Source organism: Equus asinus, chromosome 1, assembly GCF_041296235.1.
Source record: "Equus asinus isolate D_3611 breed Donkey chromosome 1, EquAss-T2T_v2, whole genome shotgun sequence".
NCBI classification, from domain to species: Eukaryota; Metazoa; Chordata; class Mammalia; order Perissodactyla; family Equidae; genus Equus; species Equus asinus.
The window spans coordinates 206850876-206868523 of record NC_091790.1 but is presented as its reverse complement, the minus strand read 5'-3'; the positions used below and the strand labels follow the sequence as shown (position 1 = coordinate 206868523).

General features: G+C 46.7%; 1 long non-coding RNA gene across 1 annotated transcript; it reads left to right on the top strand.

Annotated features, from left to right (window-relative positions):
* Positions 1–3404: 3404 nt before the first annotated feature.
* Positions 3405–15790, top strand: LOC123283566 (uncharacterized). The gene is made up of 3 exons (XR_006524255.2): positions 3405–3895; positions 11381–11477; positions 14957–15790. It is a non-coding gene; the product is annotated as an uncharacterized lncRNA (long non-coding RNA).
* Positions 15791–17648: the final 1858 nt, after the last annotated feature.

The window sequence follows — 17648 nt, the reverse complement described above, 5'->3', positions numbered from 1 at the left end:
CCTCTTTGATGTATGTGCAAAGGAAAGGCTGCCTCATAATAAATCGGCAAGATTGTTTGATAATGAGATATTTTTGTTACATTTGTGATCAAAGCTTGAGATTTAGTTAAACCCTTTTGGCAGCGTTCATGATGCCTTCTTCTTGTGCTGACTTCCTGCCTCTGATGAAGGGCATTACGATAACACTAAGGTGCAGTCACGACGAGCTTCACCTGTAGGTGGCTGCAGAGCCAGCAGGCGGGAGGATTTGAGTGACAGAGCTTGGGAGGCTCAGCTACTCACAATTACCTTCCATACCCGTGTGCTCGGGGCCCTGGGAGTCTACCCTTAGGAGCTGCTTCTGCAGGGTTAAGGCGTGATGTTTCCAGGATTCATTTTTAAAAACTCTAATACTTCCTAGAAATGGTGACGAATTACGTCTCTGGCACTGTAGCGGGCGTTGGTGTATGTCACACCTTGTCATCCTATGGGGCAACATTATGTCAGAGGCGTGGAACGAGGAGAAGAAGTGCAGGCAGGATGCCTGCTCATTGCGTCTACTGTCAAGGTCGCACAGCTGGCCCACCTGCGTCCCGTGCCCCCTCCGTCCACTCGGCCCCAGCTACACTGGCCAGCTCAGTCTTCTGGTTATAGTCAGACTTCTTTTAGTTGCAGAAAACAGAAACCCATGCAAACTAGCTTTAGTTAAAATGGAAAGGGCATTTAATTTAAGGAACTGGAGAGCTCATGAAAGTCGAAGACAGGAAATGAAGAATGGTGGGTCTCACGTAAGCTGGAAGTGGGGATCAAATAATCGGGGGTAGAAACAGCCCCTGTTGTTGTCAAGTGTTGGCTACACTCCTCTCGTTTGGCAGACGGGCTTCCTCTGTGTACGCGTAGGTCTGAAATGGGCAGCCCAGTGCTGGTCTGCGAGCTTTCCTGGCTCCAATGCCATCCGCTCACTGCCCGATTCCCTCTGTCTCTCAGCTCACATTCCCGAGAAGCACTCTGGCTGATTTGGCTGACCTGGTTTGGGAAGGCTTTGCGGCGGGCGATCCTTTTAGTAGCTGTGCCAGGGAGGTGGGGTCATAGGCTCTGCTGCCCTCTCATCCCCTCTCCCCACTGGGGGCGGGATTCTCACCATTGCGGGATGGAGTGGGGGGGGCAGGCACTTGGGGATGTCTCTAATGCACATTGAGAACTGTTCTGATTATCTCATTCATTTGCACAAAAGACTTCAAAAAAAAATCCTCATTTTTTACAAGACTCTCTATGATCTGGCCCACTGTGTCCGTCCAACCTCATTTACTGCTTTTCCCCTTGTGCACTGCACTCTGTCCTGTCACCCTGGCCTTGCTGCTGTTTTCATGCCTGGCCCTTTCCTGCCTCAGGACATTTGCATCTGCTATTTCCCAGGCTGGAAACTCTTCCCTCCCAGTTATCTGCGTGTCTCACTCCCTCACCTCCTTCAGGTCTTTGCTCAATGTCTATCTTCTCATCTCGGTGGGGCCTCTCCTGAGCATCCTGTCCAGAATGATGTGATGAGGGCACATCACCTCTGGGGCGATCTTCTCTGAAACGCATACCCCCAGCCTGACTATGAGACAAGATCAGACAGCCCCCACTGAGGCACATTTGTTACTTCTCAAAACTGTCAAGGTCATGAAAATCCAGGAGGCCAGGGAGCCACTGCAGACCCAAGGAGGTGATGACAATGCAGCAGGCGTGCTAGGTGGGGTCCTGGAACAGAAAAAGGACGTTAGAGGAAAAACCAGTGAAACTGAACAGAGTCTGGAGTTCCACTAGTAATATGGCAATGCTGGTTTCCTGATTGTGGCAAATGTCCCATAGTGACGGGAAGCTGAGGGATGGGCTCTCTGACTGTCTGTGCAACTTTCCCGTAAATCTAAAATGATTCAAAACCAAACATTCTATTTAGAAAGAAGTACACGTTCCTTGACATTCCTTTTGCCTCCTCCCGCCTTTATTTTTCTCCGTAGCGTTTCTCGTCATCTGAGCCTGCTGCATTTTACAGATTTGCTCACTGTCCGCCTTTCCCCATCAGAATATGAGTTCCTGAGGTGGAGCTGGACTCCCAGGATGAGAGCTGTGCCTGGTCTAACCAGTGCTCAGGAAATGCAAGTTGAGTGGATGAGTGAAGTCCGCATTTCCCAGTGTGGCGCCAGGCTCTCCGCTCTCTCACCCGCCGGTGTTCCAGCCGACTCACACATGGCCGAGGACGGACCGCAGCCCCGGATGCAGGTACTGCCCACCGCGTCTGGGCAGGTGGCTTCTCCTCGCTGCAAAGCCCCCTCCTCACATCTGTGCACTCAATTCTCTCTTTCAACTTCTGGATCAAATGCCGCCTCCTGGACGAAGCTGCCTCTAACCCCCAAACACAGCAATAGTTTTTGTTCTCGGGAACTCCCCCAGCACCTCGCCTCTGTGCTCCGTGGTACTCGCCAGCATCACCCCATCTGATGCGTGTTTCTGCTTCACGACCCTGCCCTGGAGCTCGAGCTGCTCCGGGTCAGCAATGACTTTCCCTCGTTGTTTTTTTTCTCCCAAACCCCAGTACATAGTTGTGTATCCTAGTTGTAGGACCTTCTAGTTCCTCTCTGTGGGACGCTGCCTCAGCATGGCCTGATGAGCGGTGCCAAGTCCGCACTCAGGATCCGAACCTGGTGAACCATGGCTGCTGATGGAGCATGCGAACTTAACCACTGTGCCACCAGGCCGGCCTCTCCCTCGTTTTTATATTTCCCGTGGTGTGGACACATGGCGTGTCCTCAAGGAAACATCTGCTAATGGATAAAGCTGAAGGTTGACTGACTAAAAATGGAAGGACCAGGAAAGTAGATGAGAGAGGTACCTACACTAGTCAATTTCCATGTGGCTTTGGGGAGAAATGGCCAAGATCAAAGTGGCAAGTCCTCTGTAGGTTGAGCATTAAAATAAACAGTGAATATATGCTGAAGACCTAAGACTCTGGATAAACATTTAAGAAGAGAATGTGTATAAGAGGTCACTGGATCACCACTGAGGACCAGACGAAGAAAGGCCATGGTGAGGGAGAGCGGCGGGGAAGGGAAGAACCTGAGGGTTATCTGGCTTGCTTTCAAGGGCTGAAAAACATGTAAAAATCCCCCACAGCAGAGAGCAAGGGGCTAGGCCAGATCTGCAGAAGCCGGCGCGCAGCGCGGAGGGCTGGGCTGGTGCGTAACTGCCTCGTACAAGTCCCTGCAGCGCATGCCAGGCCTGCGCCAGCTCGGAGCCGCCACGCTGCCGGCTGCTTGCTCCTTACCCTTCCAGGTCCGGGAGGCCTGCCAGCAGAGCATGCGAGCAGAAGCGAGGAGAACATTCCTCCTGCCCAACCACGTGGAAAGGTCTATTTTTCCACAGCCTGACACACCGAAAGCAAACTCAGACTGAGTGAGCACACACGAGAGGCTGAAAGGGCCAGATGGACCATCGAGTTGATCTGGTAATGAGTTTGTAAGCGTAGACAGGCAAACATCCATGCTGGCCGCTCTTAGGAGCCCAGGCCTCTAGCGAGGCGGCTACAGGAGACCCTCCCTTCGCTGGGTGTGGCTGTTGGTAAACACCCAGAGGGAGGGCCGAGCAGCGAGTGCCCAGGGTCGCAAGCCCCGCCTGCAGCGGAATTTAGAGGAACATCCAACTGTTGACGCAGCACAGAATTCTCGAAGAAATGTAGACTTTGGACCAAGGGGCCAGGCTGCTGCAAACTGAGCAGATGCAGGGGGGCCAGGCCTGCGCAGCCCCGCCTGCCTTGTTCGTGGCGGGTGCCCTCCTGTGCCTGGAGCAGAGCTGTGACTTGGAGGTGCCCGGTGCCATTTTCTGAATGAAGGGCCCAGAAAGCAGGAAGGAGGGGAGACCGGAGCTGGGGGAGGACCTGGTGAGGTGACGTCCAATCACTGAGTATTTCTTAGTTAAGGAGCACCTGCGGTGTCAGTCGCACGGGCTGCAGCAGAGTCATGGATGATCGTTCTCACCCCTTTCCCCTCCAGAGCTCCAGAGACACCCAAGGTCACAGGGTGGGTACTGAAAGAAGGTGCTGAGAGCAGGTTTGACTAGGTCAGATTCTGGGGTAGCTAGAATTAGGGCTGCCAGATAAAATCCAAGATGCCCCGGGTTCGGGGGTGTGGCCCAGACTCTGGAGAATCACTGTGGACAGAGGACCAGCGGTTCCGGCCCGTCTTGGGATCTGTAAGTGGTTAATGCTGAAGGGAAACGCGAGGATCGTTGTTGGGGCCGGCTTTTCCACACGTGGGCGTTGCGGCTGAGACACTTAGGTGAGGTTGGGTGCTGGGTTATGGCCTCCTGTCCTCGCCGCTTCCCTATCACCCTGTTCTCAGTGAGGAGTCAGTGCTGAAGGACTGGGGCGACGTGAGCACAGCGAGTCTGGCGTTCCCTGCGGTCGGAAGCTGCATTTTAAACGTGCCTGCAGCATAAAATGATCACTTTGACCCTGCACGAGGCAGTGTGAGCCACAGGAGAAAACCAGGCGGCACGGGTAGCTGTAGTCGACTTTTGACAAAAGGATGTGGCTTTTGTTACAATACGAAGTGTTGGTATTGCCTTGAACAACAGAGGGCAAAAGAAATTAGCTACTTGACAGAGACCAAGTTAACCAAATATGAAGAAATAAAGTAGGCCCTGACTTTTCCACGTCCCCAAATCATAACAAAGTGCCAACTACGCAGAGAGCCTGTGACGTTCCTAAGTTTTGTACAATCTCGTGGTTGGCAGGGACCTAAAGGAACGGGCACGCGGTCTAACTTCGTGTCTGAACCCCGGGAGCCTTTGCTTGGGCCCTTCCATGGATGGGAAGTCCATCTTCTGCTTTCCAAAGCGGCTAATATTTTTCCCCAGGCTCCAGGAGAAGTTGTGCTGAATTCCATTCCCGTGCAGCTCCGCGCTGCTGACAAGCCGGGTGCCCACACACCTGGGGAGAGCACAGCATCGGTTACCTGAGACCTTCCTCGTTTGCACCAAGTTTGAGCTGACAAATCCTACAAGTTCCTTTTTGTCGGGAGTAAAGCATTGATTTCCTACCTGCAGGAGGCCAAACTGGCACATCTGTGTCATACTGCTTAGCAGTTCACCTGGAAAACCCACTTAGTTGAACTTTTCTTCCATCAATATTCCTTTTTGTATTTTAACACTGTAGTTAGGAATGTAGGAGTGACATGCAGTCACTTGCTGGAATAGAAAACCTATGGCCAGTAAGATGGCATTTGGTTGAAGATATAGAACAGAGTGAGGCTAAATGCTGTGTTATTTTGAATAATGTTGGTTTTACTTGTTTTAAGAAAAAAGCATATTTTATCTGACATGCTGCTGTTTTTGTATTCATTTCACCAACAAGATAACAAAGTTCTGGGGAACACCATTTCTCTGGACTGTTTGATCACTTAGCTTGGAAAGGGTGCGAACCTGCAGGATCTGAACTGCAGATGCAGATCAACCGGAAGTCCGAGTTCTAATTAACTCGCACATCTGATTTGGCTCCAGAAGGGTCACTGTTCTGGGGCAGACAGAAAGGTCAGTGGGACCTTGGCCCTGAGAACCTTATCACTGGGAGCCGAGGGGGAGCATAAAACAGGGGCCAGAAATAACAGAAATGCAAAACACGGCTCATAAGTTCTCTGGGAGATGCAAAAACGTTGGAAGGTTATAGCAGTTTTGACTCTGACACTGGGAGTGGGGGCCTTGGGGACCAGCATGAGGCCATGATTTATCCAATAGCCATGATTCTCTGTTCTCCTCATTGATTGTGAGTTTTTTTTTTTTTTTTTAAATTATTACCTTGCAGAAGATACTTTCCAGAAGCCAAAAAACAGCCATTCTCTTGGTTGGTTTGATGCGTTATTGTCACCATTAGCTTCCAAGCGACAGAAAGCAAGCTCACATTGATTCTTGTTATCGATTTACAAAAATGAGAGCAGTCAGAATGCACCTGGAACTTTAGAAGCTTCCAAGCAATTCTGACACAAAGAGGGAATATGCTTTCTCCATCTTCTTCCCATATGATGTTTGGAAGAAAATTATGAATTTTGAGCTTCATATCATACGAGAAGTCAGCCTTATCAACTTCTCATGTATTCATTTTGATGAAAGTAGGGTTTCTTTTTGAAATCAAAGTTTATTTGGGATGTCTCATTGGCACCACACCAGTGTGAAGCCTGCATCCTCCAGTTCACTTTCCTTTTTACAGTGAACTCTTGTAAAGCCAACACTCGTGCCCTTTGTGTGCTGTATGGTGGGTGAATGAAGTCACGTGGCCTGCTCTGTGTCCGTCCATCTCTGGGAAGGCACGGGGAAGGCGGTGGACCGGGGCAGTGCCTGCAACTTACAGCAGAAGACACTTTGTCCGGAAGGTGGACGCCAGGCACTTTCAGACAATGGGACTTTTCTAATAGAAGTTGAAAAATGACAATATTGTGCTATCACATAGTGCCGAAATGTCTTTTTATTAGATTCACTGTGCTCTTTCAGAATGAAGAGAGCTTAACTGTGGAAGGTTTGTTATTGGGAAAGGGGTTATGTCTGGAAATTTTGGGGTAAACACTCCTCTACTTTGAAAAGACCTTAATAACTGTAGTTATTGGAATGTCGGTGGAGAGAAAGTGAAACAAAGACCTTTATATGTGTTTATTTACTTATTTAGCAGATTGTTTCTTGCATTTGATATATGTGTATGTTGTGAAATGATCACCTCAATAAGTCTAGGTAACATCCATCACCTCACATAGTTACAAATGTTTTTCCTTGTGATGAGAACTTCTAAGATCTAGTCTCTTAGCAACTTTCAAACATACAATACACTGTTGTTAACTAGAGTCTCAAAAGACGTCTCTCTTTAGATGCAAAATGAAGTCTCCTGCAGACTTGTGTTGTTTGAGACAGTGTTTCCAAAAGAATGGGAGGCAGTTCAAAAATGCATTTCAAGAATCGCAGGTGAGGTACAGACTGCGTGCGTGCGTGCGTGCGTGTGTGTGTGTGTGTCCTGAGCGGCGCACACTGCACTCCGCCGCTGAGCAATCTGTGGTTCACAGCAGGAAATCCCAGCGAATGCTCATTCTTTGGGGAGAGTCAGCAGACACCGCAGCAATCCGCAGCAAGCGTCCACCTGCTCTGGGGATGTCTTTTTCAAGCGAGTTCAGCTTACCTCTTCTCCTCTTAGTTTTCCTTTGCTTAATTGCAGGTGATGATTCAAAAAAACCCTCCACCTGTTTTCGCCCGGCTTTCATCTTTCGCAGACAAAGCAGGCTGGGGCTTGGGCCTTGATCTGTGGCATGCTCAGGGCCCGGGTATTAAAGGGGCTGGATCACCCTCAGGCTTTTAAGGGTTTTTTTGGGTTAAATTGATGAGCATGTATAATAAATTGAAGCTTTGTTGTTTGGCAGATTTTTTTTTTTTGTATTTGTTATTCTTTTATCAGTTAACAGACTGGGGGGAGCACATCGTCTTCCCTCCCAAGTCTCAGATTTGCCTTGAGATTTGTAATTGACTGGGATGAGCTTTGATATTACAAATATTTTTGTATGTTTCTGTTTCTGAAGTAATAACCCTAAATCCTAGCATCCGAGTACCTAGATAGCTAGTGTTGCCGGTCAGAGCAGAGTTTGTGCTGGGCCCGTGGATGGCCGTCTTCTCTGCGTCTCTCTGCAGAGCTTCAGAACTGCAGTGAGCGTCTGACCTCCCCGGCTGGTCCCCTCGGCACCCTCCTGGCACGTGGGACATGCGCCACATGTTCTCTTTGCTGGATATTGGGAGTTCATTTCTTCCAGTCTGTAGTTTCCTTCAGTTTGTTTGTTTCTTTGGGATTTCATTTTGTTCAAAGCAGAACTGAATGAATTTAGTGAGTGTATGTATTAGGACCGCTTGCCTTTGAGAAGCACCACAGATCAGAAAGGCAAAACATACACATAGCTCAACTATTAAATCTAGGAACAGTCCACCTCAGCAGGCTTGTCTGGGGTTGTAAACATGCTGTGTAAACTGCGGGATGAGACTGCGGGAAATAGACAGACAAAAACACACTAAACATCAGGTTGGGTAGATCCTGTGTTCCGCGTAGAGAGGGGGTCATTTAAAGGATGCTGTTAGATTTATCTCTGATGCTTCTCTGACACCAGAATACAAAAGAACGTGCGTGTGTATAATGTTATGTATGTGCGTAGTGTGTATTCATGTGTCGATACATTCATTTTGGGGTGGGAGGAGGGGACATTTATCAAGTACCTTCCTTCTCCTTTGATTCCTGTAGGCGCCATGCTCGGGGGCGGAGTGACGGAAAGTGAGAATGCACAGGAAGGCTGTGTTGACTTTGTTTTCAGTCTGCGCTGTTTTCCTTGGGCTGAGGTGATTGAACTCTGCCTGTACTTGCTAAAATGCTCGACTCCCTCCGCTTAATTCTTTGTAAATAAAACAGAGCTCCCTCTCCCCGAGCCGTGGCTTATTTCTAGTTTCATTCACTACCACGGTGCAGTCTAATCGTATCTCTTGGAAATAATATGAGAAAGTTATGCTGTTTTACTCCATCAGATTTAATAAGTTTGGATGCTTTCCAAGTACTAGGCATTAATCACACTTAAACCCAGGCCTTGATAGTTCATCCACCCGGAGTATTCATGTCAGAGACATAAAACAATCTGCTTTAATGCCCCAGTCCTCTTCAAATGGAGCACTCGCCTTGTGTTAATAAAACTTGCTTTGTATGGAGGGGCTGGGGTGAGGACTGGGGGCGGGGATTTTTATATCATGTAAAGCGTTTCATCGGCTGAATTCTCCTTTCTCATTTTAAAGCTTTGCAGAATTATATGGAAAAAAATGGAATAAGCTAAGCTCAGAATAAGAAGGCATTAGTCACACCTTGGCAGTGTCCAGAGTTTGGTTTACATCAAAGAAATGGAGAGAAACGTGGTCCTTACGATCGGACAGCTCTCCTTTATCTCAGGTTCCATTCTGGGATGACAATGAAACTGGGTGCTAATATTCACCTATTTTCCAGTAGGTGGGTACGGTGTTCATTGACCATACAGCTGGCTGTGATAGAAGGTGAGACTGTGGGAAATAGACAGAGAAAAACAAAAATAAAGGAGTACTTTCTTTATCACCAGCATGTGTTCGGTCTGCTCCTTAGATTGGTTTTGCTGGAGTCCTTTTAAAGGGATGCTTTACTGTCTCTGCTCCATCCCCGTGAAGAGAACGCTTGCTAAGTCATTGTTATTTGTTTGTTTTGGCGTGAAAGTCTTCATGTTGTACAGAGTTATTTTAATATTTAATCAGAGTGACAAAATGTCATTTGATATTTCACTGATGATTCTCCCATGTCATGAGGAGAAATTGATTCCAGTGGACAAAGGGTGCCCTGAGACCACCAACTCTGCCAGGGTGGCATTTACTGATAGTGGGGCTGATTCCTGAGTTGCTTTTGATTCTCAGTCTATAGAATGTGGTCACTGCAGGTTGCCTGTCAGGCTTTGAAGCAGAAATACCTGTCCCTAGGTGGTGGGCTTGGCACTTTATCACTCCAGGAGACAGAGGAGAAGTTGCACCTGTGTAGTTCTGCAGTTGCACACGTACAGACTCTGTTACGAGATGGTTAAACTCGAGGTGTGGAGAGAAGGCTCGTGTGTGTTAGGCATCACGCAACACAAGGTGTGGTAACGAATTGTGGAGTGGTGTGGTGCCGACGCTGAATTCAGGGAAGTTCTGAGAAGGGACAGACCAGCCTCGGAGATGTCAGCGGGAAAGTAACTAAGGGAAAGAAGCCATGCCTCAGCCCTGGCTGATTTGAAAGGCCCTCTTCCTCCTACTCCATCCTATTTCCCTGGCCCTTCCACAGGTCTCATGCACCGTCCGCCACTGGATGATGCATGACTCGCCACTCGAGGATTTCTGGAACCATGCGTGTGTGTATTTTATGTCGTTGGATGAAAATTACACATGCAAGATACTTCATCTTCAATCTGAGAATGCGATAAACTTCCTGGGCTGAAACAAGCAAATGAGCAAGCAAACAAACATGCAAAAATTAAGAAATCTTGATACAACAGAGGACCATTTACAATTGTATAGCAACTGATTAACGTTAGACACATTAGATAGCTGGACGACTGCTTTTGTCTCTCTTTTTTATAATCCACGCCGAAAAGGAGTCTATCTTTTGAAAATATGGCTCAGATATGTATGGAGTTGATTTGTTTCAAATTGTGTGAACATTTAAAATGAACACTAGCCTTGGTATTAACATTCAAAGTTTAGAATATGTTTAATGGGGGTTGTCTTTATCCACAAGCTGTAAATATATACATCTATGTATGTTTGCATGTTACAAATTCAGCATTTATCTGGGACATATATGCTATCAGCAAGTTGTAGTAAAGTTTGATGGCATGATTTGCAATGCTGATTTTGGGAGAAGGGACTTATCTCTTAGGAAGCTTACAACTTTGTATGGTAGCTGCAATCTTTCCTGGAAAATATCTTAATCCGTATGATATGAATGCTGTGACTCGTTCTTTCAACATCATTTGAAGAAATATTTGCCTAATGCCTGTTATGATCCCAGCACGCTTCTAGATGTCAGGGATGGACTAGTGAGTAAACAGACCAAGTTCCAGCCCTCACGGAGCTTGCATTTTACTGGGGAGGGAATGACAGGGAAGAGTAATATCAAAAGGATCAATATAGGTTAGAAGTGACAAGTGCTATGAAGAAACGAATGTAGGGTAGCGAGATGGGGAGCAGTGGGAGGATGGTTGACACTTTCATATGGTCAGAGAAATCCCCATTGACAACAGGGCCTGCGGGCAGAGACCTGAATGCACTGAGTGAGCAAACCTTGACAGTCTCCAAGGGAAAGAACATTCTAGGTGGCACAGTAAGTGCAAAGACCTTGAAGTAAGAGTGTGCTGGATGTGTTCAAGGAATGTCTGTCGTTCTCCTACAGCATATATCATCTGTATAAATATATTTTTAACTTAACCAAAGTTTTAAGTATAAAGAAATTGCTTTCCCAAAGAGATTTATAACTATGTGAGGGCTGAAACTCTATCCTAAATGTATCTTGTACTTTTGTAACGTTTAGTCCAATGGTGAACTCATAACAAGTGCTCCGCAGTTACATGCTAACTTTAATGGACTCAGTGACTAAAATGTTACTACTAACATCAACTGTAGTGTGAAGGATATGCAGTTGATATGGAACATTTTCCAAGGAAAAGAAAAAGTTCAGCTTTCTCAACCTTTCTTTTCAGTTGCCTTTCCATTAAGATTTTATGTAGTTTCATCAGGCTCAAATTAATAATTGAACACTGTCCCAGGAAATGGCCCAATACTGAATATTTGATAAAACTTTTTCTTCCCACAGACTGTCCGTGAGATAAAGGTGCTGTCCTCTGAGATTCCACAGTTAAGTGGAATTAAATGGGAAATTTTTGCCTCCTAATGGAGCACAGTGACACATGGTAAGTATTTTGGAAGTTAATTTTGGGTTCACTGTCAGCTTTATTAAGGGTACATTTTACTTTATGCTAGAGGTATGCTCTGAGAATGAATGCAGATGGCGATTGAAATGAGTGAAAGCACTTCCTGTGTTTTTGGGAGGCTTTAGTCCAGAGGAAACCTGTGGTAAATCATTGATAAAGCAAAGAATCTTCATGCAGATATCCCAGGTGTAGTTTGTGTAGAAGCAGTCTGAGCACATGCGTGTTTTTCTGTGTTACACAGTTATAATGGGGAGAAGAACATTCCAGAAGGGCAGTAAATGCCAAGGGCCTGACGTGGAAGGGTTCTTGGAGTGGTCAGTGAATGTCAAGAAGACCATTCTATTGTGTTGCTACAGCGTACACGTCTGTGTAAATCTCTGCTCATTGTAGTGAGACTTTGAACGTGGGCGGACCAGAACTGAGTTGTAGAACTCAACACTCTTCTGATGTGTTGTGATATTTCCAGGATTGAAGGAAACCTGGAGGAGGCGGGTAGGAGGAGGAGTGCAGGGAGAGGCAAGGAGAGCTTTCTGCCATCTTAGTTTGTGTTTCCCTAAGTGCAGCCCCTGAGAGAAGGATCTGGATGCAAGTGGCTTGTTTGACCCTCATAAACCTCCTGAGGGAGGAGACCCATAGGCCAGACAAGCCCCATAATTTGGAGCGCCCAGTGCAAGATGAAAATGCAACCCTTTGTTGACAGTGATTAAAAATTTCAAGACAATCACTGCAGAGCATAAACCAAGCACGGGACCCATCTAAGTGAGGGGCGCTGTGCGACCATGAGGCACAGACGGCAAACCTGTCAAGAATCTGGCTCTACCCATAGGGGTGTGTTTACGAGTAGGTGTCTGCTGTCGGCGGCTGGGGCTTAGTCCCACTGGGGACCCCGTGTGGAGGACACTGCAGGGTAGTCCCCTTGAGGAGGAGGTATTTATTACAGCTCCCCTCTAGCATCAGTTGAGGTTGTCTTGGGGGCGTGAACTCCCTTACATTTCTGGTTTACCCTTTGTGTTTAGGCTGCACACTCCAGGGGCAAAAGGATGTCTTCAGACAGACAGAGGCAGGGATGTGTCTTGTTTGTGGGCTGTCTGTGCTGATCTCGAGGGCAGACTGTGGCCAGGCACTGAAAGGACCTGCTGTGTACACCTGTTGGCCAGCCCCCTGAAGAGGCCACTTTCCCGTAGGATGTGCAGTAACACAAAAGCTCGCAGTCCCCTTCTTCTTTTAGGCCAGCCTCAGGCCAAGTGCACAGGTACACAGGGCAGTGCTGGGGGCAGAATGGATTCCGCTGGAGGTTGAGCCTGAGGAGGACTCTGCTTAGAGTCCAGACTGCCCGACAGAGGGCGTGCTGATGACCAGAATGCGCACATGAATCCCTAGGGGAGGGTCGGGGGAAGACCCTTTGAGAGGAAACTCTGTATGAACAGAACAAGCTCAAAAATGGGGGAAGGAAATGGGCGGTTGCCGTCATAGTCCCTTAGTGTAGTACTCATGAGAATATTCAAAATGCACCCCCAATGTCATTTAACGTAAAACTACCATTTAATAACACTTTAATAGTACATGTGAAATGTTTTTTTAAAGAATTCTCTTTTTTGTTATTTTAAAGACTGGCACCTGAGCTAACATCTCTTGCCAATCTTCTTTTTTTTTTTTTGCTTCTTCTTCTCCCCAGAGCCCCCCAGTACATAGTTGTATATTCTAGTTGTGAGTGCCTCTGGTTGTGCTATGTGGGATGCTGACTCAGCGTGGCCTGACAACCAGTGCCGTGTCTGCGCCCAGGATCCGAGCTGGGGAAACTCTGGGTCGCTGAAGCAGAGCGCACGAACTTAACCATTGAGCCACGGGGCCAGCCCCTACATGTGAAATTTGTAACCCAATATACTCATGCCTCCAAGTTCTTGGTCATGAGACTATCTGTTGCCTCAGTCTCTTGTGCTTCCTCAAAATGGGAACATTCTCCCCTGATTCTCCTTGGGGCCAAGGAAGTGCATAAGTTCACCGCCATTCCCTGTGCCTCGGCTCCCAGGAAGGCACTGTTCCCGAGGTTCGAGCATCAGCGGGTGGGAGCCGTGTGACTGAGTTCTAGCAAATGAGAACGTGGGCGAAAGCACTGGGTCCTGGTTGAGGCAGTTGGTAGCTGGTGTGCCCATCACTTCTCTCTTCCCTTCCACATTTGTGGAATCCTTTTATGAAATTCTCTCTCGGGTGGGAAGCATGCTATTCAGGCCATTGGGTACTTCATTTCTAAAACACACCGTATCTCTTTATTAGTATCAAAAAGCCTCACATAAATGTGTCCGTTCAATACTCACGGATCACCCGCCACATGCTAGGCATTGCTCTGGGTGGTGGGATTCTGGGATGAACAAGACAGCCCACCCCAGCTCTCACGGGACTCATGTTCTAGTCGGGGAGACAGACAACACGCAAATGAATGACAAATTGACAATCGAGGACAGTGAGCAACGCTATGGAGAAAACAAAAGACGTGCTGGAGAGACAGAGTTAGGAGGATGGGAATCGGAGGGTTAGAGGAGACCGCGAGGAAGAGTCAGCATGTGAACTTAGATCTGAGTGGCAGGAAGGAGCGAGCCATGCAAAGGCCCGGGGCAGAGCGATTTAGGTGCAGGTGGAAATGGCGTTTGCATAGCTGAAGGCTGGGACAAGGCCAATGTGTCTTGCAGTGTGGAGGGAAAGAAGGACTCAAGGATGATCTTGGTTTTATGAATTTGAGCCACTGGGTGGGTGGGGGTGCCGACTCTGATGGGGAGTATCGAGGGAAGAGCATTGGAAGGCAAAGGATTTGGCGCGTTCACCCAGGAAGCAGGTGAGGAGGGAGATGGATAGAGGGCAGCGCTCTGGACAGAATTTCCACTAGGAAATTAGTCTTGCAGGGTTGATAAGTGTTTGCAGGACTGTCATTGATGATTATCCAAATATGTGATTGAAGTACAATTATGGAAAAATGGAAAGTCTGCTTTTGGGGAAAAAATGTTTTATGCTATCTTAGCCCCAAATGCTATACTAGAGGAACCTTCAAGATTTTCTAGTTTCTAAAGATTTAGAAAAAGTCTCTATTTTCTTGGAGGCAACTGTGTGTTGTATGAGGAGTAAACACTTTCAAGTGTGTGTTTGTGTGATTGATGGAAAAGTTACACATTGAAAGTTGCTGTTTTAAAGTATAGTCCATAACCATCATTGAGGAAGGCACGCTGCCTCACTTCAATGTAAATTTACAACTGTTTAGTGTACTTAATAAAATGGCGTATTTTTTTTGAAAGAATTCTGCATACAAAAATACATTATAGCCTGAAAAGGAGATACTCTTCTTGTTAATCTGGCCAGACTCAGATTTTCCCAGCCAGCTCCTTAAATTTGGTAAGGATGTTAAAACAGGACTAAGAAAAATCGGTCATAACCCACTCCTGACCTAAAGCAATGTGCTGGTCTCCCAGGCTGGACTTGCGATGAATTGTGCACCTGTTTGAGACTTGTCCTCTGCCAGAGAAGGGAATCTGAGAGCCTGATGCTTCCTCGGGAAAGTGGTGAGACATGGAGCGGGGACAGCCTCTCCCCCACAACTCACACTCAGGAGCTGAGACCAACTCGGAAAACTTGACATATGTCCCTTGCAACTGGCACCATCATGCCCAGGGTCCCAAACCGTGGAGGCCTCCTAGGCTTGTCTGTCCTTTAAAGCCTGTCTCGGGTCATTTCTTTCTCCCATTACTGTTCCTTTCTAATTCCTAGTTCTAATTGTAAAACACAGATTGCTTCAACTAATAGAAAAAAACTGTCAGGAATCTTTCAAGACATTTCATAGAATTTATGTATCCACCATCAACCTTTGACTTGATATACAGAAATTGTTAATTGGGCAATTTGGATGATCTTAATATTGATTTAAGCTTTTAAATGATTTTTCAGATGTTTTATCCCAATGCCATCATGAGAATCAGGAGGGCAAAAATGATTTTCTAATTTATCAAATTCCCATATTAAATGGTGTAAACCAACATTGAGATCTAGCCTCTTGTATATTTAACTTGTACTGTAAATTTGTACATTTCTTTTAGACAGATTGAGTGCTTTTCCTGTAGGCTGATGATCAAGACCCTGCATTCATGTCTCTGGAGTGGTATCAAGAAGCTCTTGATTTAGCAAATTATGGCCAAGAATCTCATCTAAATTGTAATTTTGCCCAAACACAAATAATCATTTTTGGTGGTTTTCCTCTGGCACTTAGATGGATATATCAATTACTTCTATTAAAATGAGTAAATGTGCTTATTCAGTGGTTCATTTTCTATGTACTCGATTGGCACGTATAACACCAGAAGGACATTGAAGTTCTACCCTGGAAGAGGTGGAATTCGGTAATACCGAGACAAGTAAGCTAAATCACGGCTTGCTTGGTACCGACTTTGTGGCCTCAGGAAGCCACTTATGCCCTCCCAAACACTGGCTCTGCCTCAGGTTTCTCCTACTTCCCACCTCCCTCCACGTGGCCAGTAGACAAGTTTGGTTACTTGGCCTTTTCCATGGAACAGTCTTTGCCATCTACGTGGTTGAAAATCTCTCAATTTCAATAGTCTTCTCTATGACTCTTATGGAAATCTTGGCTGAAATGATGATGTAAAGTCTGCTAATCATTTATAGCACTCCCCATCATTGTCTCCATTTTAAGGATAGTTACGGCTATGCGGATCACGTCAAGTGGACCCTTAGAGAAGTAGATGGGCATAGCTCTGCTTCAGCACTACACCCAGAAGGCCAATAAAGAGGCAGCCACATGTAGCTTAACTTTGCATTTTAAATGAAACTTTCATTGATGGCATTGTTCAGATCACATTGCTCAATGTCCCTCTTATAGCTCAGGACCAAAAAAACCTCTGTCTTCACAAGAGCTAGTGTATTTACTTCAAATAAGGATGATGTAACTCCACTCTGGCTTGACTGCCAGGAAGTCTAAACTATCCGTCTATCTATCTATCCATCTATCTATCTATCCAATCATCCATCCAATCATCCATCCATCCATCCATTTATGTAGGTGGATAGATATATAGTGACCTCCCTCACCCCCACTGCCGGTCTTTACTTCTTGACTTTCCTCTTTTTCTCAGTGTTGGTTGATTTTGGTCTTATTATGTCTATACTGTCATAAACTCTCTGAAATCTCATTTGGATATAGCCTCTATGTGAAAGAGAACCCCTTAGTGCTAAGTGTTGAAGGTTGATAATGGTGAAATATGCTCTATGAATATATATTTGCATTTTAGTGTAGGTCTTTAATGTGTTAAATTCAAATGGATGACTTATGTTCGGAATTTTGAGCCCTGATAGTAAGTGCTGGGGAGGTCACCTCAGAGGAGGGGAGGATTTCTGCCCTTCTCTGTAGACAGCCCACTACAGGTAAGGCCAGCCGTGCATACTCATGGGTTGTGCATGAATTTAGTTAACTAGGTAAAACTGAGCCTTCCATATAAGTACTCAGCACCTGCTAAATCCACAGCCTTTGTGAACCTGTGCCTGTGTGAAGCTTTACTCTTGCTTCAGTCTCACTGGTCTGACTAGGAGAGGATTGATGGGCAAGTCGTTCATTTTCATTCAGAAAATATTCATTGAGTCCCTACTGTGTGCTACACACCACAGTAGGTGGTAGGGATATAGCTGCAAACGAAACTTATTCAGCCCTTGCCCTCCTGAACCTACAGTCATGTAATTAAGGTAAAGTGTCACTACTGTTATTATGGAGGAGTGAAGAATGCTGTGTAAGTGTCTTTCTAATCTCCGGGATCGGGAGGGAGGCCCTGGAGGAAGCTGAGACCTGCGTGGCGAGCAGGAGCCTGGAGGGTGTTTGTGTGGAGCCTGCACTTGGTCCTTTGTGCAGCGAGGGGCAGCGAGGGGTGCATTCAGGAAAGGGCACGCCGGGTCCTCTCTCTGCGGTCCTGGCCAGCAGCGCTGTTCTCTCCTGTGGATGCCCACCCTCTCCCCACCGGAGCCCACTCCTCCTGCGGGAGCCAACCCTGTCCCGTCTCCTCTGTGGAGCCTTCTCTGATCCCTGAGGCCTACAGCATCGCACCCGTGTTCCTATTCACCGTGCACTTCTGGGCTAATATTATCTGTCAGCGTTTTCTCTTCTAG